This window comes from Danio aesculapii, chromosome 18, assembly GCF_903798145.1.
Source record: "Danio aesculapii chromosome 18, fDanAes4.1, whole genome shotgun sequence".
In the NCBI taxonomy this organism is placed as follows: Eukaryota; Metazoa; Chordata; class Actinopteri; order Cypriniformes; family Danionidae; genus Danio; species Danio aesculapii.
Window position 1 is genome coordinate 25232488 of NC_079452.1, and position 26089 is coordinate 25258576.

General features: G+C 33.1%; 2 protein-coding genes across 6 annotated transcripts in view; one reads left to right on the top strand and one right to left on the bottom strand.

Moving 5' to 3' along the window:
• Positions 1–15610, bottom strand: part of LOC130245899 (protein mono-ADP-ribosyltransferase PARP6) — a 56349-nt gene extending 40739 nt beyond the window's left edge. For all 4 annotated transcript variants that reach the window (XM_056478691.1, XM_056478690.1, XM_056478692.1 and 1 more), the window contains exons 1-2: positions 15528–15610; positions 7992–8228 (exon numbers count right to left, since the gene is read on the bottom strand). The gene's annotated coding sequence lies outside the window, so the exon portion shown is untranslated. The remainder of the gene's footprint in view (positions 1–7991; positions 8229–15527) is intronic.
• A 9350-nt stretch (positions 15611–24960) lies between these two features.
• The window catches only part of pkma (pyruvate kinase M1/2a), a 39715-nt gene continuing 38586 nt past the window's right edge, over positions 24961–26089 (top strand). For both annotated transcript variants that reach the window (XM_056477980.1, XM_056477979.1), the window contains exon 1: positions 24961–25063. The gene's annotated coding sequence lies outside the window, so the exon portion shown is untranslated. The remainder of the gene's footprint in view (positions 25064–26089) is intronic.

Below are 26089 nucleotides of genomic sequence, written 5' to 3' on the forward strand. Positions count from 1 at the left end.
ATTCTAGCTGAAATAAAACAAATCAGACTTTCTCCAGAAGAAAAAATATTATCAGACATACTGTGAACATTTCTTTGCTCTGTTAAACATAATTTGGGAAATATTTAAAAAAGAAAAAAATATTCAAAGGGGGGCGAATAATTCTGACTTCAACTGTGTATATATATATATTCATTCATTTATTAATTTTCTTTTCGGCTTAGTCCCTTTATTAATCTGGGGTCGCCACAGCAGAATGAACCGCTAACTTATCCAGCACGTTTTTACGCAGCGGATGCCCTTCCAGCCGCAACCCATCTCTGGGATATATATATATATATATATATATATATATATATATATATATATATATATATATATATATATATATTTTTTTTTTTTTTTTTTTTTTTTTTTTTTTTTTTTTTTTTTTTAATTTATTTATTTATTTTTTCTTTCTTTATTTGAAAAAGTATTCAAATTTAAGAGGTGGATTAAAATTTTTATCTTGCACTGTATAAATGTTTTAATAAAATATATATTTATGATGTAAATTAAAAGGGAAACTATATGATTGAAAATATATTTATTTAAATATTTTCTGAAACAATATATATGTTAAAAGCTAAATATAAATTATTAGCCCCCCTGTTTATTTTTCCCCCAATTTCTGTTTAACAGAGAGCAGATTTCTTCAACACATTTCTAATCATAATAGTTTTAATAACTCATCTCTAATAACTGATTTATTTTCTCTTTGTCATGATGACAGTAAATAATATTAGACTAGATATTCTTCAAGACACTTCTATACAGCTTAAAGTGACATTTAAAGGCTTAACTAGGGTAATTAGGTTAACTAGGCAGGTTAGGGTAATTAGGCAAGTTATTGTATAATGATGGTTTGTTCTGTAGACTATCGAGAAAATATAGCTTAAAGGTGCTAATAATATTGACCTTAAAATGGCTTTTGAAAAATTAAAAACTGCTTTTATTCTAGCCGAAATAAAACAAATAAGACTTTCTCCAGAAGAAAAAATATTATCAGACATACTGTGAACATTTCCTGAATCTGTTCAACATCATTTGGGAAATATTTAAAACAGAAAGAAAATCAAAGGGGGGTAATAACTCTGACTTGATCTGTATATAGACTCGATATATCCAGTTTATCCAGACAGCCAGCCTCTAGACTCACCTTAGAAACAGAAAAGCTCAATAATCCTGTGATCAGTGCAGCAGCATTGAGAATGATCAGTGACCTCTGCATGGTCAAACCGCATCGACCCAATGCTAACGACCCAGCGCAGTGGTCATTTCAGCAGAGACGCTCTCACTGCAGACCCTGAACAGCAGCGGAGTGTTTTATTCTCACTGCGCTTCACCTACAGAATAACACTCTGTTCTTTCTGCTCTCCTCCATCTCACCGCGGAGTATCCTAGCAACAGCCGCTCCGCTCCGTCTGTCTGAGTGTGTGTGTGTGTGAGAGAGAGAGAGTGTGTGTGTGTGTGTGTGTGTGTTTATGTGAGAGTGTTTGTGTGTTTGTGAGTACGCGTGTGTTTATGTGTGTTTGCGTGCCATTGTGTGTGTTTGTGTATGTGTGTGTGTGTGTGTGAGAGAGAGAGAGAGAGAGAGAGAGAGAGAGTTTGTGTGCTATTGTGTGTGTGTGTGTGTGTGTGTGTGTGTGTGTGTGTGTGTGTGTGTGTGTGTGTGAGGGCATATGTTTGTGTGTATGTGTTTGTGAGTGAATCTGTGTGTGTATATTTACTCTATGTGTGCGTTTGTGTGTGTATACAAGTTAATATTCATATATGTATGTATGTGTGTAAGTGTGTGTGTGTGTGTGTGTGAAAGAGAGAGTGTGTATGTGAGAGAGAGCGAGAGAGAAAGAGTGTGTGTGTATGTGTGTTTATGTGTGTGTGTGTGTGTGTGTGTGTTTATGTGTGTGAGAGAGAGAGCGTGTTTGTGAATGCATTTGTGTTTATGTGTATGTGTGTGTGTGTGTGTGAGCATGTGTTAGTGAGTGAATGTGTGTGTGTGTGTGTGTACTGTATGTTTGTGTGTGTGTGTTTGTGTGTATGTGTGTGTGTGTGTGTGTGAGCATGTGTTAGTGAGTGAATGTGTGTGTGTGTGTACTGTATGTTTGTGTGTGTGTGTGTTTGTGTGTATGTGTGTGTGTGTGTGTGAGCATGTGTTAGTGAGTGAATGTGTGTGTGTGTGTGTGTACTGTATGTTTGTGTGTGTGTGTTTGTGTGTATGTGTGTGTGTGTGTGAGCATGTGTTAGTGAGTGAATGTGTGTGTGTGTGTACTGTATGTTTGTGTGTGTGTGTGTTTGTGTGTATGTGTGTGTGTGTGTGTGTGAGCATGTGTTAGTGAGTGAATGTGTGTGTGTTTTGTGTGTGTGTGTTTGTGTGTATGTGAGTGAATATGTGTGTTTGAGTGTAAGGGCATATGTTTGTCTGTGTGTATGTGTGTGTGTGTGTGTGTGTGTATTTACTCTATGTGTTCATTTGTGTGTGTATACGAGTAAATATTCAAGCTCGTGTGTGAAACCATGTGTGTATATGTATGTATGTGTGTGTATGCGTGTGTGTGTATGCGTGTGTGTGTGTGTGTGTGTGTGTGTGTGGGCACAAATTCATAGAAGCAGTTTCTCAAGTACTCCTCTGAATAAGTCATGATAAATACTGAGAAACACAGCAAATACACGTCACGACACATCAAGTACACCGCCAAGCACTTATCTCAGAAACTCTAAACTATATATATATATATATCTGTGCCATGATGACAGTAAATAATATTAGACTAGATATTCTTCAAGACACTTCTATACAGCTTACAGTGACATTTAAAGGCTTAACGAGGTTAATTAGGTTAACTAATTAGACAATATTACCTGAAATAAGTGAACATGCTTTTACTGACAACAATTGAGATGCATAAAATACCTGTATAATAAATATATTACATAATATTGCATTTTCTATAACTGATATAAATACTATTTTACCAATTTTAATATATTAATAAATATTAAAAATACAAATTTAAATATAAAAGCAATTGTATGTTTGTGTGCATTTTTGTTGCTAAAACAATTCCTTTATGTATCAGTACATTACAATTGGTAAATTATTTTTTGCTTCAGATATGAAAACTAAAATATTATGTCAAATACAGGTATTTGTGTGCATAATACTTCATAAAAGAGCAATAAATTGTGTATCAGTATCTTAGAATGAGGACTACAAACATACCCTAAAATACACTACATTTCTTAATATAATATAATATAATATAATATAAAATAATATAATATAATGTAATATAATATAATATAATATAATATAATGTAATATAATATAATATAATATAATAATATATAATATAAAATAATATAATATAATATAATATAATATAATATAATATAATATAATATAATATAATATAAAATAATATAATATAATATAATATAATATAATATAATATAATATAAAATAATATAATATAATATAATATAATATAAAATAATATAATATAATATAATATAATATAATATAATATAATATAATATAGTATAATATGAAATAATATAATATAATATAAATATAATATAAATATAATATAAATATAATATAATATAATATAATATAATATAATATAATATAATATAATATAATATAGTATAATATGAAATAATATAATATAATATAAATATAATATAAATATAATATAAATATAATATAATATAATATAATATAATATAATATAATATAATATAATATAATATAATATAATATAAATAATATAATATAATATAATATAATATAATATAATATAGTATAATATGAAATAATATAATATAATATAAATATAATATAAATATAATATAATATAATATAATATAATATAATATAATATAATATAATATAATATAATATAATATAAAATAATATAATATAATATAATATAATATAAAATAATATAATATAATATAATATAATATAATATAATATAATATAATATAATATAATATAATATAAATATAATAAAATAAAATATAAAATAAAATAAAATAAAATATAACATATAATTAATATAAATATAGCAACAAAAAGCACACAAATACATAATACAATTGCTTTTGGTGCAAATATCAACATCCTTATTCGAATATAAAAAAAAATAGTTTTTTTTATACAAAAAAAAAATCCTGGATTTTAAATATTTTACATAATTTTAAATAGTTGATAGTTTCATGTACTCGTACAAGACAATTACAATAAATAAACTAATATTATCAACAAAAACGCATAGAGATAAGTGTCTTTTCTTTGATGCAAATAGTGACATCCTCATTCTAAGATTACAATAAAAACAAGTATTACGCACACACATTTGAAATATTTTACTAAATACTTTATTTTTAAAATCTGATGAAAATACTAATCTCAGAATTTGAATGAACTAATACATGAAGAAATCATTTTAGCAACAAAAATGCGACAACATCATTCTAAGATACTATTAATGCTTTTTTCTGAAAACAAACAAGATGCATTTAAAATATCTGGATTTTAAATATTTGACAATTTTAAATATCTGATGCTATTAATCTACCCATTTAATGTACATATAATGTACTAATATATAACTTAGCAACAAAAATGCACACAAATGAATGCAATTTCTTTTTAAGCAATATGTGTAATGTAATGTTTTTATGAAAACAAATATTATGCACATAAATACCTGTATTTTAAATATTTAACATTGTATTGTATTTTTAATTTCTGATGCCAATACTTTAATGCACCAATACATAAAGAAATATTTTAGCAACAAAAAATGCATTTCAGTAATTGTAATTTTGAAGGAAATCTTCAGTCTAAGATATTAATATACAATTTTATGCTTTTTTTATTAAGTATTATGCATATTATGTTAAATATCTGATGCTAATAATCTGCCAATTTTAATTTACTAATACATAAAGAAATAATTTTCGCTTTTGATGCAAAATCAACATCCTCATTCTAAGGTACTAATATGAAATTTTTTATGAAAACAAATATTATGCACACAAGTGCCTGTATTTTAAATATTTGACATAATAGTGTATTTTTAATATCTGATGCCAATGCTAATCTACCTATTTGAATGTACTAATACATAAATAATTATTTTTAGCAACAAAAATGTATATAAATAAATGTAATTGCTTTTGATAGACTTTTTAATGATTGCAAAGAATAAAAAAACAAAACTGCATATAAAGAAATGTTATTTGCATTAAGAGCGATTACAACATCCTCACTCTAAGGTCCTAATAAACAATGTTTTTTATGCACACAAATACCTGCATTTTAAATATTTAATATTACGTGTTATCTTTAATATCTGATGCCTATTTTAAATATACCAATACAGAAAGAAATATTTTTAGCAAAAAAATAAAGATGCACACAAATGAATGTAATTGCTTTTGATGCAAATGGCAACATGTTAATTCTAAGAGACTATTAGCCTATTTAATGATTGTTATGAATATAAAAATAAGATACACACAAATAAATATTTGACATAATATTGTATTTTTAATATCTGATGCAAATAATCTGCCAATTTTAACATACTAATGCATAAAGAAATCATTTCCCCAACAGAATGTTCAATAATTGTTATAGCTTTTGAGGGAAACAGCAACATCCTCATTCTAAGATATTAATATACAATTTTATGCAATTTTATTAAATATTATGCACACAAAAACCTGCATTTTAAATATTTGACATTGTTAAATATCTGATGCCAATAATCTGACAATTTTAACATACTAATACATCAATAAATAATTTCCCCAACAAAATGCATACAAATAAATGCAACTGCTTTTGAAGTAAATAGCAACATCCTCATTCTAAGATAACAATAGACTATCTGATGCTTTTTAGGAATAAAAAAAATAAGATGCATTTAAAATATTTGACATAATACTGTATATTTAATATCTGATGCCAATGCTAATCTACCAGGTTTAATGTACTAATACATAAAAATATATTTTTAGCAACATGCATATAAAGAAATGTAATTTGCATTAAAAGCAATTACAACATCCTCACTCTAAGGTCCTAATAAACAATGTTTTTTATGCACACAAATACCTGCATTTTAAATATTTAATATTACGTGTTATCTTTAATATCTGATGCCTATTTTAAATATACCAATACAGAAAGAAATAATTTTAGCAAAAAAATAAAGATGCACACAAATTAATGTAATTGCTTTTGATGCAAATGGCAACATGTTAATTCTAAGAGACTATTAGCCTATTTAATGATTGTTATGAATATAAAAATAATATACACGCAGATAAATATCTGACATAATATTGCATTTTTAATATCTGATGCAAATAATCTGCCAATTTTAACATACTAATACATAAAGAAATCATTTCCCCAACAGAATGCATACAAATAAATGCAACTGCTTTTGTAGTAAATAGCAACATCCTCATTCTAAGATATTAATATACAATTTTATGCTTTTTTTTAATTAAATATTATGCACACAAAAACCTGCATTTTAAATATTTGACATTGTTAAATATCTGATGCCAATAATCAGCCAATTTTAACATACTAATGCATAAAGAAATAATTTTCGCTTTTGATGCAAAATCAACATCCTCATTCTAAGGTACTAATATGAATTTTTTTATGAAAACAAATATTATGCACACAAGTGCCTGTATTTTAAATATTTGACATAATAGTGTATTTTAATATCTGATGCCAATGCTAATCTACCAGGTTTAATGTACTAATACATAAAGAATTATTTTTAGCAACATGCATATAAAGAAATGTTATTTGCATTAAGAGCGATTACAACATCCACACTCTAAGGTCCTAATAAACAATGTTTTTTTATGCACACAAATACCTGTATTTTAAATATTTAATATTCTGTGTTATCTTTAATATCTGATGCCCATTTTAAATATACCAATACAGAAAGAAATAATTTTAGCAAAAAATAAAATAAAGATGCACACAAATGAATGTAATTGCTTTTGATGCAAATGGCAACATGTTAATTCTAAGATACTATTAGCCTATTTAATGATTGTTATGAATATAAAAATAAGATACACACAAATAAATATTTGACATAATATTGTATTTTTAATATCTGATGCAAATAATCTGACAATTTTAATATACTAATACATAAAGAAATCATTTCCCCAACAGAATGTATTCAATAATTGTAATAGCTTTTGAAGGAAACAGCAACATCCTCATTCTAAGATATTAATATACAATTTTATGCATTTTTTATTAAATATTATGCACACAAAAACCTGCATTTTAAATATCTGATGCCAATAATCTGACAATTTTAACATACTAATACATAAAGAAATAATTTCCCCAACAAAATGCATACAAATAAATGCAACTGCTTTTGAAGTAAATAGCAAGATCCTCATTCTAAGATAACAATAGACTATCTAATGCTTTTTATGAATTAAAAATGAGATGCATTTAAAATATTTGACATAATACTGTATTTTTAATATCTGATGCGAATACTAATGGACCAATACATCAAGAAATCCTTTTTTTTTGCAATAAAAATGTGTAGAAATAAACAGCTTATGATGCAAATATCAACATCCTCATTGTAAAATACTAATGTGAATGCTGTTTTTCATCAAAACAAACAGGATGCACACAAACGCCTGCGTCTAAAAGAGATCTACGTCACCGTTTGCTCAATATTGACCAAAATCCAAAACAAAGGAGCTTTGAAAGCATAAGAATGTGAGCGTATTTTCTGTCCGGAGCGTGCTGTTGTTCTGATCTCCTGATTGAATGAATGCATTATAGCCGATCTCTCCGTCTAAACCATCACGCTGACTGTAATCTGCCTGAATCCCCCCGCAAACACACCCAGAATCAACATACCGACACACACGGACATCCAGCTCACCTTCAGGAGGATGGAGGAACACCGGTGGCCGCTGAAGACACGCACACACACACACGCACACTTACGTACATATACATGCAAACACACACACGCAGCGAGAGGCCGTGAGCGAGCAGAAATCCTCTGTGTTTATCTGATGCAGATCTGCTGCCACTGCTGCTGCCCTTTTTTTGCCTGACAACACACTGGACTGAGCATGCTCAGTAGAGCCAGCAGAGACAGTCATGTGACCTACAGCTGATGGTGGAGAGAGAGAGAGAAACAGAGGGAGATATTATTCTGATTTTATTCATTGTTTATGTATATCTGCAATGCTTTGGCAATACAGTACTTGACAATTGATGCTAACAAAGCTCTTTTGAATTGAACTGAACTGAATTAAAAACTGAATTGAAAGAGAGAGAGAGAGAGAGAGAGAGAGAGAGAGAGAGAGAGAGAGAGAGAGAGAGAGAGATTGTATTATGATTTTATTCATTGTTTATGTAATCTGAACTGCTTTGGTTATACTTAACAAGTCATGCTCATATACTGTAGCTCTTTTGAACTGAATTGAATTGAATTGAAATTAAAAGAGAGACTTGTCCACATAACCCTGGATTATCAGAGAGAGAGAGAGAGAGAGAGAGGAAGACAGAGACAGATCATTTGAAATAATCTACACTGCATGTTTATACACATTATTAATTATTATAATTAATATTATATTGATCTATGAGTTTCAGACCCTCAACATTTAAGATTGACGAGTTTTTAGTCTTATTATTTAATTGGAGCAATAATAATTTAGATTGAATTATTTATTTTTAAAGAGATGATTCACATTTTTCTGAATTATCAGAGAAAGATCAGACCATCAAATTTTAAGATCTGTGAGTTTTCTTGTCATTTTAAGTTGCAGAAATTATTATTAATTAATTATTTATTTAATTTTGTTTAATTTAATTGTTGAAATAATTATTTATATTTAAATTCAATTCACATTTTCCTGAATTATCAGAGAAAGATCAGACCCTCGAATTTTAAATTGCAGTAATTATTATTAATTAATGATTTATTTTATTTTATTTAATTGTTGAAATAAGTCAGAATTCTTATTTTCCTGAATTATCAGAGAAAGATCAGACCCTCGAATTTAAGATCTATGAGTTTGTTTAGGCTTTTTAAGTTGCTGTTATTATTTTTATTATTATAATTTTTTTCATTTAATAGTTGCAGTAATTATTTATATTTAATCATTTGATTATTTACATTTTAAGAGAAAATGATCAGAGAAAGACCTTCAATTTTAAAGATTTTTTGCCTTTTTAAGCTGCAGTGTAATAAATGTTTTAAAAGATAATTCACATTATAATGAATTACCAGAGAAATAGCAGACCCTCAAATTTAAGACCAATGAGGTTTTTTTGTCTTTTTTAGTTGCAGTAATTATTATTATTAATTATTTATATTTAAAGAGATGATTGACATTTTTCTGAATTATCAGAGAAAGATCAGACCCTCAAATTTTAAATTGCAGTAATTATTATTAATTAATGATTTATTTTATTTAATTTAATTGTTGAAATAATTATCTATATTTAAATTTAAAGTGAGAATTCTCATTTTCCTGAATTATCAGAGAAAGACTCTCGATTTTGAATATTTTCTTGCCTTTTTAAGCTGCAGTTTTGTTGTAATAATTTATATTAAATTTTTTATATTTAAAGAAAGAATTCAGTTTCCTGAGTTTTCAGAGAATGGTTAGATCCTCAAAATTTAAGATGAGTATTTTAGTCTATTTTAAGTTGCAGTAATTATTTTTATTAATTAATGTATTAATTTAATTGTTGCAATAATTATTTATTAAAAGAGAGAATTCACATTTTCCTGAATTATCAGAGAAAGATCAGACCCTCAAATTTAAGGATCTACTTTTTTAGTGTTTTTAAGTTGCTGTTATTATTTTTATTTGTTATTTTTTTTAATTGTTGCAGTAAATATTTATATTTAATTATTTAATTATTTACATTTTAAGAGAAAATTATCAGAGAAAGATTTTTTGCCTTTTTAAGCTGCAGTGTAATAAATATTTAAAAAGATAATTCACATTATAATGAATTACCAGAGAAATAGCAGACCCTCAAATTAAAGATCAATGAGTTTTTTTTGTGTGTTTTTAGTTGCAGTAATTATTATTATTAATTATTTATATTTAATTATTCATCATTAAAGAGATGATTCACATTTTCCTGAATTATCAGAGAAAGATCAGGCCCACAATTTTAAGATCTAAGAGCTTTTTAGTCTTTTTAAGTTGCTGTAATTGTATTTATTAATTATTTTATTTAATTATATATATATATATATATATATATATATATATATATATATATACTCTTTTTTTTATATATATAAATATTTTCAGGGGTTTTTAACCTTTATTTGGAAAGGACAGTAGAGGTTGCAGACAGGAAAGTATCGGGAGCAGAGAGGGGAAGGGTCCGCAAAGGACCTCGAGCCAGGAATCGAACTCGGGTCACCGTGAGCACCATGGTGCTGTATGTTGGACCACTAGGCCACACAGGCAGGTGTGTTGAGGCAAGTTAGAGCTAAACCCTGCAGGGACACCGTTCCTCCAGGACCGAGATTGGTGACCCCTGCACTAGGCTATTGGCGCAGACGAATTATTTATATTTAAAGAGATGATTGACATTTTTCTGAATTATCAGAGAAAGACCCTCAATTTTGACGATTTTTTGGTCTTTTTAAGCTGCAGTTCTGTATTAATCATTAATTATATTTAATTATTTATATTTTAAGAGAAAATTCTCATTTTCCTGAATTATCAGAGAAAGATCAGACCCTCAAATTTTAAGATCTATGAGTTTTTTAGTCTTTTTAAGTTGCTGTTATTATTTTTATTTATCTAATTTAATTATTTATTTTATGCAATAATTATTTATATTTAATCATTTATATTTTCAGAGAAAATTCACATTTTCCTAAATTATCAGACAAACCGAACCCTCAATTATTAAGATTTTTTGTCTTATTAAGCTGCAGTTTTCCTATAATAATTATTTATATTTATTTAATTATATTTAAAGAGAAAATTTGCATTTTCCTGAACTATCCCAGAAAGATCAGACCCTCAAATTTTAAGATCTATGAGGTTTTTAGCCTCTTCAAATCACAGTAATTATAATTATTAATGATTTAATTGTTACAATAATTATTTATATTTCATTCATTCATTTACTTTTCGGCTTAGTCCCTTTATTAATCAGGGGTCACCACAGCTGAATGAACCAGCAACTTATCCAGCATATGTTTTACGCAGCGGATGCCCTTCCAGCTGCAACCCATCACAGGGAAACACCCATACACTCACACATTCACACTCATATATGGACAATTTACTCTACCCAATTCACCTGTACCACATGTGTTTGGACTTTGCGGGGGAAACCGGAACACCCGGAGGAAACCCACGCCAACACCAGGAGAACATACAAACTCCACATAGAAATGCCAGCAAGAACTCGAACCAGCGACCACTAGGTACATGTACTAGGTAAGCTACACAAAAAAAATGTAATGACAAATAAAGTCAAGACAACAATATGTTTTACGTTTGTTTAACTTATTTTAATATGCTAATCAGGTTTCAAATAACTGAATTGTCAGAGAACGATCAATTCAATTAAGTTCAATTCACCTTTATTTGTATAGCACTTTCACAATGTAGATTGTGTCAAAGCAGCTTCACATAGAAGATTATAGTGAAGTGTCCGTTCAGTTTTCAGAGTTTAAGTTCAGATCAGATCAGACACTCAATTTTTAAGATTCATCATCTTTAATTTAAGCTACAGTGTCTAAAAGAGACTTATTAATCTTTAAAGGGCACCTATGGTAAAAAATCTACTTTTCAAGCTGTTTGGACAGACATATGTGCATGTATGGTGTATAGACCTGTCATATTGGGCTGATATAAACACACCCAGTGCTTTTTTTTGCAATTTAACAACATAAAAAACGGTGGACCAATTGGAGCGGTTTTCAAACCGACCGCAACTTTACGTAGGAGAGCGGTCCCCCCGCCCACCAATATTGATTGACAGGCGTGTCATCATATCCTCAGTTTGTTGATTCACGTCCGCCATTTTCAGCGGGAGTTGAAGCGATATCACTAAAGGAACACGCTAGCTCTATTTTTAGATGCAAGGCTCATTGGGCTCAACACAAGATCAATATTCTCCACATTATCGCTCTAATCAGAATTATTGGTTGTATCTTTAGGTAGGTTTGCAAACATGTGTACTTCTCATTGAGTCTACCTTATACTTCAGCCGTTTGCATTTCTCGTGATCCCAGAAGCTCCCTGTGATCTTAACTAGCATGCGTTTTAGAATTATAAACATCGGTTTCTATCAGGGTACACTCAAGTCGACGGCTGGGCGCCGCGGACCGCTGCAGAAACCTATGTTTAGAATTCAGAAATGCGTGGCGCGACGATTCGGGACACTTCATGTCTCTGCCGCGCCACAGAGAGTGTCTGGTGTGCCGTGTCGCGGCTTCGAGCGGCACATCCGGTGCCTCAGTCAAAGTTAATTCAGTGTGCGTGGTTATTAGTCTCGGTGTACAAGCTCGGCACTTGAAACTAGCACACAGTTGCCTGTAAAACTGTACAAAGACACAAATGATTTTGTACTCTCTGCTTGGTCTGTGTCCGAGTCGTACATGTACAACTGAATGGTGATCCTCTCACTCCTTCGCCTGCCCTGTCAGACTCTGTAGCAAATGCAGAGCGGGTGAGCTCATGGCCCCGCCCCTATGTTACGTTGGCGGGAAGCCGAAACTAATTTACATGTGAAGCAACACACCCCTAAATCAGCGAGCTGTGGACACGCCCCCAACATGACACTTTAACACATTATAATAAACAATCTGAATTGTGTTTTAAACTGAACCTAAACTGGCACACTCAGAAGAACCAGAATATTAATATTACATCAGAAAAAAGACGTAAACTATGTGCCCTTTAATTTATGCTACAGTTTTATTGCACATATTGTTACTTCCTATCCAGCATTGGGTTTGTTTACTACAGCTCTTTAGTGTAGATTCATGCGGAAATACTGTAAATATATCGCCATTATAGAACAGATGAGCAGAAAAGCAGCACATCTGTGGGGTGGTGATGCTGCATCAATGGCAGCGCTCTATTTATATCACTCTATTTTTACCTCTGTGTGTGTTTTATGATTATATCCTGAACAACAGGTATGGATCACTGCATATTTGAAGACAACATTATACTCGTCCTGCTGTGAAATTCTTATTCTTTCTCAGATATTTCCCAAGAGATGTTTAACAGAGCAGGAACATTTTTCACACTATTTCCTATTATATTTTTTCTTTTGGAGAAAGTCTTAATTCTATTGCTGAGCAAAGATTACTCACAATTAACCACATCTAAAATAAAAGTTTGTTTTGACATAATCTATGTGTTTTATATATGTATATATATTTATATATACATGATACACACACATATATATATATATATATATATATATATATATATATATATATATATATATATATATATATATAAAGTAAATCATACAAAACAATTTTGTCACATAGATATTTTAATTTATTAATAATATGTATTATATGGATATAAATTTTATATCTAAATATATATTTTTTACTCAGATATATGCGTACATGTGTGTGTTTATATATACATAACAAATATACACAGACACATATACAGTTGAAGTCAGAATTATTAGCCCCCCTTTGAATTTCTCTTTCTTTTTTGAATATTTCCCAAATGATGTTGAACAGAGCAAGGAAATGTTCACAGTATTTCCTATAATATTTTTTCTTCTGGAGAAAGTCTTATTTGTTTTATTTCAGCTAGAATAAAAGCAGTTTTTAATTTTTTAAACACCATTTTAAGGTCAATATTATTAGCCCCTTTAAGCTATATTTTTTCCTGATAGCCTACAGAACAAACCATCATTATACAATAACTTGCCTAATTACCCTAACCTGCCTAGTTAACCTAATTAACCTAGTTAAGCCTTTAAATGTCACTTTAAGCTGTATAGAAGTGTCTTGAAGAATATCTAAAATCTTCTCTCCATTAAACAGAAATTGGGGGAAAAATAAACACGGAGGCTAATAATTCAGGGGGCCAATAATTCTGACTTCAACTGTATATATATATATATATATATATATATATATATATATATATATATATATATATATATATATATATATATATATATATATATATATATATACAAACTGTAAAAAATGCTGGGTTTCACACAATCCATTTGTGTTGAGTCAACATGAAGAAATCAAGTTAACATTAGTTTTTAAAAATTTAAGTGAATTGAACATCAAGCAATTAGGTTATGCCCACAAAAAAACTAAAAAATTCTGTTGGTTTTGCTTGTTTTAAATAAGTAGTTTGAACAAACATTTTTTGAGTGTGTATATATATATATATATATATATATATATATATATATATATACACACAGTTGAAATCAGAGTTATTAGCCCCCCTGTTAATTTTTTCCCCAATTTCTGTTTAACAGAGAGCAGATTTCTCCAACACATTTCTAATCATAATAGTTTTAATAACTCATCTCTAATAACTGATTTATTTTCTCTTTGTCATGATGACAGTAAATAATATAAATAATATTAGACTAGATATTCTTCAAGACACTTCTATACAGCTTAAAGTCACATTTAAAGGCTTAACTAGGTTAACTAGGCAGGTTAGGGAAATATTTGAAAAGAAAAAAAATTTACAGGAGGGCGAATATTTCTGACTTCAACTGTACAGTTGAAGCTAAAATATTTAACCCTTCAGTTAAATTTGAATTCTTTTTTCAAATATAGAAAAGGAGATAAATAAATATAATAAATATATATATACAGTTGAAGTCAGAAATCTTTTCTTTTTTAAATATTTCTCAAATTATATTTAACAGAGCAAGGAAATGTTCACAGTATGTCTGATAATATTTGTTCTTCTGGAGAAAGTCTTATTTGTTTTATTTCGGCTAGAATAAAAGCAGTTTTTAATTTTTTAAACACCATTTTAAGGTCAATATTATTAGCCCCTTTAAGCTATATTTGTTTTGGATAGTCTACAGAACAAACCATCATTATACAATAACTTGCCTAATTACCCTAACCTGCCTAGTTAACCTAATTAACCTAGTTAAGCCTTTAAATGTCACTTTAAGCTGTATAGAAGTGTCTTGAAGAATATCTAGTCTAATATTATTTACTGTCATCATGGTGAAGAGGAAATAAATCAGTTATTAGAGATGAGTTATTAAAACTATTATGATTAGAAATGTGCTGAAAAAGGTCTCTCAGTTAAATAGAACTTGGGGGAAAAAATACAGGGGGGCTAATAATCCAGGAGGGCTAATGATTCTGACTTCAACTGCATATTCATGTCATTGTGTGACGAACTCAACCGTTACAGTGCTAATCAGAGTTTACCCTGCTTACCTCATTAAGAGCAGCGTGAACACTGTGACCTCCAGAGACAGAGAGAGAGATGTAAGTCATTATCCAACATTAGTGACTCACGTCTCATATCCTGCCACCCTGTTCAAAAGACAGAGAAATCCATTATTCATAAACACTGGAAATAGCAAACGCCGTTCTTAGAAATACAGACTTAAATATAGAACTGCTTCAATATGTAGAAATCATCATCAGGGTCACGTTTTAAACACAAATGACAATCACTTTTGAGCCTTTTTAGTGGGAAGCGTGATCACTTGAAAATTAAAAATATTATAAATACTATTATGATGACTGAAATAATGTTGACTATTACATATTAGATTTGTCATTCATTCATTCATTCATTTTCCTTCGGCTTAGTTCCTTCATTTATCAGGGATCGCCATAGCATAAAGAATCACAGCATATGTTTTACACAGCGGATACCCTTCCAGCCGCAACCTAGTACTGGGAAACACCCAAACACACTCATTCACACACACACTCATACACTACGGCTAATTTAGTTCATCAATTCCCCTATAGCGCATGTGTTTGGACTGTGGGGGAAACTGGAGCACCCGGAGGAAACCCACACCAACACGGGGAGAACATGCAAACTCCACATAGAAATGCCAACTGACCCAGCCGGGACTCGAACCACCGACCTTCTTGCTGTAAGGCCACAGTGCTAACCACTGAGCCACTGTGTTGCCCAAGATGTCATTTGAAATATTATTAATAGTGCTGGGTAAAGATTAATCACCATTAATCACATCAAAAATAAAAGTTTGTTTTGACATACTGTAATGTGTGTGTGCGTGTGTGTGTGTGTGTGTGTGTGTGTATATATTTATTATGTATATATAAATACACGCATGCATGCACATATTGTAGAAAATGTTTATTTACATCTAGATTGAACAGATATATGTATATGAATAAATTATGTATAAATTTAAATACCTATGCAAATAAAAGTGTTGTATAGTTTTGTTTTTATGTGTGTGTGTGTGTGTGTGTGTGTGTGTGTGTGTGTGTGTGTGTGTGTGTGTGTGTGTGTGTGTGCGTGTGTGTGTGTGTGTGTGTGCGTGTGTGTGTGTGTGTGTTACATATACATTATAATAAATATATAAAATACACATATATCTTTGTCAAAACAAACTTTTATTTAGGTTTATTTAGGTTTATTTGATGTGATTAATCATTGCCCAGAACTAATTATTAATTTAAAAATTTGCATATTTATTTCATAAATTATATTTTTTCTTTTATATCAACAATACTTTTTAAGAAATGTTTACCTTTGAAATGGATTAAAACGAGTCCCTCATGAAACATACTTCCAAAAGACAGAAGTCAGTTTTCATCTAATAGATTATATTACACATAAGTTGTAAATATTGGCACTATATTTCACTCATTTTCCTTTGGCTTAGTCCATTTATTCATAAAGAAATGCCAACCTGATAAATAAGGGACTAAGCAGAAGGAAAATGAATGAATGAATTACAATTGTGTGTGTGTGTGTGTGCGCGTGTGTATGTGTGTGTGTGTATGTGTGTGTGTGTATGTGTGTGTGTGTGTGTGTGTGTGTGTGTGTGCGTGTGTATGTGTGTGTGTGTGTGTTTGGTTAAATGGATTTATTATCCAAATTTACTGAAATATTTCACATTATTTCACGAATGAACTGTTGTAGTTGTTTTTTTTTTTTTACATTTATTTAAAGATTTACAATGACAGGACAGTGGTATTGGTGTCTCATGTCATCATATACAATGATATAGCCATCTATTATACAATCATCCATTGGCTATTAATTCAAGTCTTTTGTGAAGGGTAAAATTAACAAAAAATAAATGAATTAAAATAAAATAAAAATTTATCTTTCAAGATACATTCTCCAGAAACTCCCACAGAGGAGTCCAGTTATGCCAGAAATCATCAGAAGTCATAAGTAGGGCCAGACGGAATCTGCGGACATTTCTATTTCTGCACAGAATTGTGTTAGATCTGCGGATTTCTGCTGAATTATTTTGGGAGTCTCATAACTAAAACCTTAATATGTGAAATAAAAAGTAACACCTTTATAACTTGTATTTAATGTTTACAATGCAAATCCAATTAGATTCACTTTATTTGGTAAACAAAGCAAGTCTCTCATATAATATCTCTACTTAAAGACAGAAAATATTACTGTACACACTGCATTGTACATAAATCAGATGAACATTTGCATATAAGTCAATAATATTACTGTGATGAATTTAAAAACTGAATGAATACAGATTTACACACATTTACTCAAGTAAATAAACAGAATTAATGATGGGTCAAAACCTGCAGAAATCTGCGCGCACCGATTCTGTGTGGGCCAAGTCAGTTTTTGCAAGGGTAAGAAAATGGCTGAACTATCCACATATTGACCGAAGGAATGTTAGGAGAGGACCACAACAAAAGAAGACATTATCTTGCTAGATATGCACAAAAGTGTAACACAGATTCTAGTCCGTGACTAAGGTGTAGAGCAGTTTTACAATTGAGAAGATAAATAGCTGGAGATGGACCAAAAGGTTTACCTATAATCTTCTGAACTAATTTGTGGATTTCATTCCAGTTTGTCTTAATCATGTCACAGTCCTAGAATACATGCATCACAGTATATTGCTTTTGCACTTAAAACAACATTGATAAACATTAGGAAATATCATATTTAGAGGAACTGGCGATTAATAAGTTCTGTAAACGATCTCCAAAGACTACATCGAATAGTTCGGACTGCTGAGCGAATCACTGGTACAACCCTTCCTACTCCCCAAGAACTGTACTTATCCAGAGCGAGCAGAAGGGCTGCCAAAATCACTCTGGACCCCTCACACCCAGCACACTGCCTTTTTGAACTGTTACCTTCTGGTCGATGCTACAGAGCACTGCGCACCAGAACAGCCCGACACAGAAACAGTTTCTTCCTGTCCGGTAAGCTAAATTGTCCGTGTAGTGTATGTGTGTGAATGAAAGTGTATGGGTGTTTCCCAGTGATGGGTTGCAGCTGGAAGGGCATCCGCTGCGTAAAACATGTGCTGGATAAGTTGGCGGTTCATTTCGCTGTGGCGACCCCAGATTAATAAAGGGACTAAGCCGAAAAGAAAATGAATGAATGAATGAATGAATGATATCGTTAGTTACTAAAAATACTTATTGTTAATTCATGTAAACGCACAGTGCATTAACTGATGCTTACAAGCATAACTTTGTATTTTATTAAGTTAGTAAACATAATGATTATGCCCACACGGAATCTGCGCGCGCAGAACTCTGCAGATCTGTAGCCCATCATTGAGTCTATGTATTTACTAGTGTAAATGTGTGTACATTTATAGTTAAACAGTTTTTAAATTCACCTATCAATTTTCTTTGCAGCTTAGTCCCTTTATTAATCTGGGGTCGCCACAGCGGAATGAACCACCAACTTATCCAGCATATGTTTTACGCAGTGGATGCCCTTCCAGCTGCAACCCACGACTAGGAAACACCCATACACTCTCAATCACAAACATACACTACAGACAATTTAGCCTACCCAATTCACCTGTTCACGGAGGAAACCCACACCAACATGGGGAGAACATGCAAACTCCACACAGAAAATGCCAACTGACCCAGCTGAGGTTCGAACCAGCGGCCTTCTTGCTATGAGGCAAACGTGCTACCCACTGCGCCACTGTGCAGATTCTGTCTGGGCCTACTCATTCATTCATTTTCTTTTCGGCTTTGTCCCTTTATTAATCTGGGGTCGCCACAGCGGAATGAACCACCAACTTATCCAGCATATGTTTTACGCAGTGGATGCCCTTCCAGCTGCAACCCACGACTAGGAAACACCCATACACTCTCAATCACAAACATACACTACAGACAATTTAGCCTACCCAATTCACCTGTTCACGGAGGAAACCCACACCAACATGGGGAGAACATGCAAACTCCACACAGAAAATGCCAACTGACCCAGCTGAGGTTCGAACCAGCGGCCTTCTTGCTATGAGGCAAACGTGCTACCCACTGCGCCACTGTGCAGATTCTGTCTGGGCCTACTCATTCATTCATTTTCTTTTCGGCTTTGTCCCTTTATTAATCTGGGGTCGCCACAGCGGAATGAACCACCAACTTATCCAGCATATGTTTTACGCAGTGGATGCCCTTCCAGCTGCAACCCATGACTGGGAAACACCCCTACACTCTCAATCAGAAACATACACTACAGACAATTTAGCCTACCCAATTCACCTGTTCACGTAGGAAACCCACACCAACATGGGGAGAACATGCAAACTCCACACAGAAAATGCCAACTGACCCAGCTGAGGTTCGAACCAGCGGCCTTCTTGCTGTGAGGTGAACGTGCTACCTACTGCGCCACTGTGCAGATTCTGTCTGGGCCTAATCATTCAATTTCTTTTCGGCGTAGTCCCTTTATTAATCTGGGGTCGCCACAGCGGAATGAACCACCAACTTATCAAGCATATGTTTTACCCAGCGGATGCCCTTCCAGCTGCAACCCATCTCTGGGAAACCCATACACACTCTTTCGAACACATACATACACTACGGAGCCTTCCCAATTCACCTGTACTGCATGTCTTTGGACTGTGGGGGGAAACCGGAACACCCCGAGGAAACCCACACAGACGCAGGGAGAACATGCAAACTCCACACAGAAACGTCAACTGATGCAGCCGAGGCTCGAACCAGCGACCTTCTTGCTGTGAGACGACAGCACTACCTACCGCGCCACTGTGTTGGTCTGGGCCTACTGATGAGTAATAAATGCTGTACGACTATTGTTCATTATTAGTTCATGTTAGTCAATACAGTAAACTAATTCAAACTTATTAGAAAGTGTGACCTACCTTTTCCCAAAACTGATGATTTGTCTATAATTACAGTAATAGTGCATTAACGTGATTATTAGATCTGATTTTGGTGGGCAGTACTGTAAATCTGAGCACATCTGAACACTATGTTGAGGGCATTGTTGTGACACTCAGAGCCATCAATGGGATTTAGGCTGGATTTGACAGCTGCTCATGCATGCAGAGGCTTACAGCTCAGCGCTCGTTCTGATTGGCTGAGGGGTTTGTCCCTCACCTGAGGAGGCGGGGTCAGAGACACAAGGACACACAGCAGGTGAGTGACGGTCGGTCAGTGTCAGTGAGCAGAGCTGGACAGGTGGGATCGGCCTCAGGTGAGCTGCTGGGGTCATTATGGGCAGCGGAAGCAGCAGCAGCGGAGGGGCTGTGGTGGAGAGCAGGTCAGTTAACACACACACACACATACATAATTACCTTAACACACACACACAGTCACTCACTCACCATCACTTGCGCACACACATATACGCACAGACACTTACACAAACACATACACAGTCACCTGCAAATATCTTCACCTGCGCGTACACACACACATACACAAACACACACACATACACTAACACACATACATACACACACACACACACACAGTCACTCACACACCATCACCTGCATGCACACACACACACACACACACACACACAAACACACACTCAGTCACCTGCAAATATCTTCACCTGCACGTACACACACACACACACACACACACACACACACACACACACACACACACGCAGTACACACACATATACACACAGACACATACACAAACACAAACACACATACATACATGCATACACACACAGTCACTCACACACCATCACCTGCACGCACACATACACAAACACACACATACCAAACACACACATAAACACACACTGTCACTCAAACACCATCACCTGCTTACACACACTCACTCAATCATACCATCAACTGCAAACACACACACAAAGCTTCAACTGTGCACTCACACACACACACACACACACACACATAAACTCACACTCACACCTGCAAACACACACACAACGCTTCACCTGTGAAAGCACACACACACAAACACACTATCTCCTGCATACACACACACACACACACAGTTCACACACACTCACTCACACCATCACCTGCAAACAGACAAAGTTTCACCTTACACACTCACCATTACATGCACACACACACACACACACACACACACACACACACACACACACACACACATAAACCCACACACATACAGTACACACACACACACTTACTCAAAGCATCACCTGCAAACGCATACAAACCTTCACCTGTGCGCACACACACACACTCACATGCACACACACACACACAGTATGAGCACGCATCATGTCAAAGACAAATGAATTGAGTAATTAAAACTATATATAAAAGCTGTTGATCTTCTCTCCATTACGCAGCACTTGAGAAATCTTTATAAACAGATGTACTTCAGAGAAGTCTAAAATTTTGACTAATAAAATATAATAAAAATATAAATATATCTTAATGTTGTTAAAATCTATTTTAAATTGTGGACAAAAATATGGGTTGAAAATGTAAATATTTGTAAAACATCTTGAAACATACAGGTATAATATATATATATTTATTTATTCATATATTTTAATAGATATGCATTTATTAATGACAGTAAATGGAGGTAGAGAGGGTGTTTTGACTTTCTCAGCCACTTTAATTACAAAACATTTAAAAATCAAACATTTCATTAATATCACAAGATTAATATCAGAAAAAAATTAATTGAAATGGTGCATGGCTGGTATAACCATAGGAGGAGGATTGTGGCATACATTTTCATTTATATAATATATAAATTAAATCAATTAATTAATTAATTAAAAAGAATAGCCCCCCTTTGATTGTTTTTTCTTTTTTAAAATATTTCCCAAATGATGTTTAACAGAGCAAGGAAATGTTCACAGTATGTCTGATAATATTTTTTCTTCTGGAGAAAGTCTTATTTGTTTTATTTCAGCTAGAATAAAAGCAGTTTTTAATTTTTTAAACATCATTTTAAGGTCAATATTATTAGCCCCTTTAAGCTATATATTTGTTAAATTGTCTACAGAACAAACCATCATTATACAATAACTTGCCTAATCACCCTAACCTGCCTAGTTAACCTAATTAACCTAGTTAAGCCTTTAAATGTCACTGTAAGCTGTATAGAAGTGTCTTGAAGAATATCTAGTCTAATATTATTTACTGTCATCATGACAAAGAGAAAATAAATCAGTTATTAGAGATGAGTTATTAACACTATTATGATTAGAAATGTGTTGAAGAAATCTGCTCTCCGTTAAACAGAAATTGGGGGAAAAACAAACAGGGGGGGCTAATAATTCTGACTTTAACTGTATACAGTATTTGCAGCACTTCAAAACATGTAGCGTGATGCAGACAGATTACTCAAACAACTACATTTTTTTCTGAAGGTTAAAGTTAAAATGGAGGAGGCCCATGAACGTAAGCTCAAGAAATATCAAAGTCTGATACTTGAGAGCCAAGAGAATGGATGGAGGGCCTGGAATTTACCAGTAGAGGTGGATTGTAGGGGGTTTGCGGGGCAGTCACTCTGGAGAGCCCTCGGATGGCTAGGAATTGAAGGAATGGCCAGGAAACGCCTTGTAGGAAAGGTTACTAAAGAGGCAGAAGCAACATCTCGCTGGATTTGGCTACAAAGGGAGGTTCGGTGGAAAAGCCAACCAGTTGAAAGACAAACCATAACATAGAGTTGGGTGGTGGTCAGCAGGAGTAGATCCAGGACGCTGGATCTGCTGTCGAGCCCTCCCGAGGTGTCATGGGCTTAAATCGGTGAAACACCAAGGAAGGGGGGTGCCCATATGATGACCGGCTGTAACCACCAACCTTATATAGAGTACATCCCTAACTCCCTAACTGGTGCTAAAGGAAGAAAGGAGGGGGGAATTATGCCACTGGCCCACAGTTGGTGCAGGGCAGAGTATCTGTAAAGGTGGGCCAGTTGCGATGGTCCCATCGTATTTAGCATATTGCTGTTTACCAAAATGGTTAAAGTTATGCATTGTTTTCCAAATGCCTGAATACTGACCTAAATACATTAATTAATAGCACACAAAGAGAAATGTATTAGTCAATAGGAGATGAAACATCTCTATTTGTGACCAGCAGATGGAGAAACACTGTGACAGCAGACTCATTTGTGTGTTAAAAGCAATACACACTCTACAAAGCTTCATTCTGCAAGCTCAATATTTGAATGACATCATCATATAAATAATTATTTAATCATCAATAATAGCTTTAGCAGGAATGTCCTTTTATGAGCCCAAAATATAAATATATATGCACGAAAAAGAATAAATTACAACATGTTAATATACTTACCTAGTGCTGATCTTTCATGGCACGTGCATATTAATGCTGGATTTATATATGGCTGGAAATCTAAGCTAAAGGCAGATGGAAAAACATGTTATTATTAATATTGTTGCCAGTTTTTATCCACAAGATGGCGCTATTAATGAACAATTTTACCAGAGGCTTTTATAAAGAAACAATTGCTCTATGCGTGTGCAAAATACACAAATCTAATATTTATATAATACATCAATTTATATTTACATGCATATTTCAGATGTTAAATTCCACTTGCCAGTGCATGATAACATGATAATATAATATTTAATAGCAATATCTGACCATATAGTGCTACTTATTTCCTATTATTACAAAAATAATAAATCCAGAGCTATACACGTCCAAAAAACTTCGTATTATCGTGTTTTGTGTTCATAAAACATGCTACCAAAACAGTATATGTCCAAAAACAATTGGTTTTACCATGGTAAATGTCCAAATTGCAGAATAATGTCACGGTAGTCGTTCAGGTATGGACATTTGTGATATAAACATGATCATTTAGTTATAATAGTTTGTTTAGAGTTAAGTTATCGTTATATACGTGATATATAAGGGTACAATGGCTAAAATATTTGTGCATTAAAGAGTTAACAGATGTACGTGCGTCTGCGCGAGTCTCCACCATCTGATGGATTAACACGGAAGTGTATTCATTTTGCACTGTGTGCTATAAATGTGCATAACCAAACTGATTTATCCGTCTAATACATCAGCTGTATTACTTAAACACGTATTTAATAACCTAAACAAGCACTTTGACGTTGATTTAAAGTTTAAGAGTACAGCATCCTCCTGTCACGTGACGTGATCTCCTCGTGCTTGTGCACCGTGCCGTATCTCGCCTTCTGATTGGCTCGTGTCACTTCCCTCATTTCGCGTTTCATAATCCTCCATCAGGAAGTTTGGCTCATTTGTAAACACATTGGAGCATTTTGTTATCATGTTTTCAGTGATGAAACCACAATAAGCCACTGTTGTGAGCAATAACGCTAAATATTCCCATATATAAATATAAAAACCGCATTAGTGACATTTTTATGGCATATTACGTCATAAGTATCCATCCGCGTGCCTTTGAGGGAAGTAGTGCCGGTAGGTTTGGCAGATCACCTTGAGCTGGAGATCCGGAGTGCATCAGTCAGTCAGTCATTCAAGGCCGACCGTCAGCGAGAGCAGGTGAGTATCCTCCATAGCCAGAAACTATATAATAGCTTTAACAAATAGCTGTATGTTAAATTAGTCACTATTTAAGACAACAGTTTCCTCCGTGAGAGTTGCTGCGCTGATAAAATGCCACACATCCTTGTTTTCCTGTCAGGCTCATCGCGAATAACGCATCTTTGTGAGTGTTAAGTTAATTAGTTTTTATCTCAATTTCCGTGCTTAAATCATAGACGTGACCGCATTTTCCGCTGACAAACCGTTTCTTGATTCGTTGACCGTTGGTCGGTGACGGTTTGAGTGCGTGTTAACAGAATTTAGGGGCGCGCAGGAGTGCGTGATGCAGCCGGAGAATGTGACGCAGAGGCGGGACGTGACCCGCTGCGCATCCGCCACTCTCTTCCAGCATGACTCGGCCTAAAACCACCTGTGTGAACACTGACGATGATGACGCTTGATCCTCAGAGACTTGCTTTAATATTTAATCGCTATCATAAGGTGTTAATTTCGTATTAGTGTACGTTTAATGAGGTGAATGAATGAAGGGCAGAATGTCGCCCCTGCGGGCATCTGAAGCGCAGTCTCATTGTAATGATAATTATCATGTTTCAATGCAGCAAACAAATATATATACACGAGGAGAGCTGGAGACATTGAGGTAAAGTTGGTTTTATGTTAGCACATTCATTCATTCATTTATTGGTCTCTATATTGTTTAATACGCTAATTTGTATAATAGGTGTGAAATGGCATTTAAGCGTGACTTCAAAACAACAATAGCACTATTTAATTGACTATGAACAATGTTTGGTAGTCATTTGCTGAAAGTATGATTTCCCTATTTAGCATTTGCAAATAATACTTTAATAAAATGATATTAGTAAGTAGAAAGTCTGAATGTGTGAAAATAAATCCACTTTCCCTCAATCAGGCTCTCCTCGTGTAGGTGTTTGTTTGCTGCATTGATGCATGATAATTATGATAATGCTTCATGTTACTTCGAGGGAGGAACATTTTGTCTGTCTTGTAATCACATGCCTT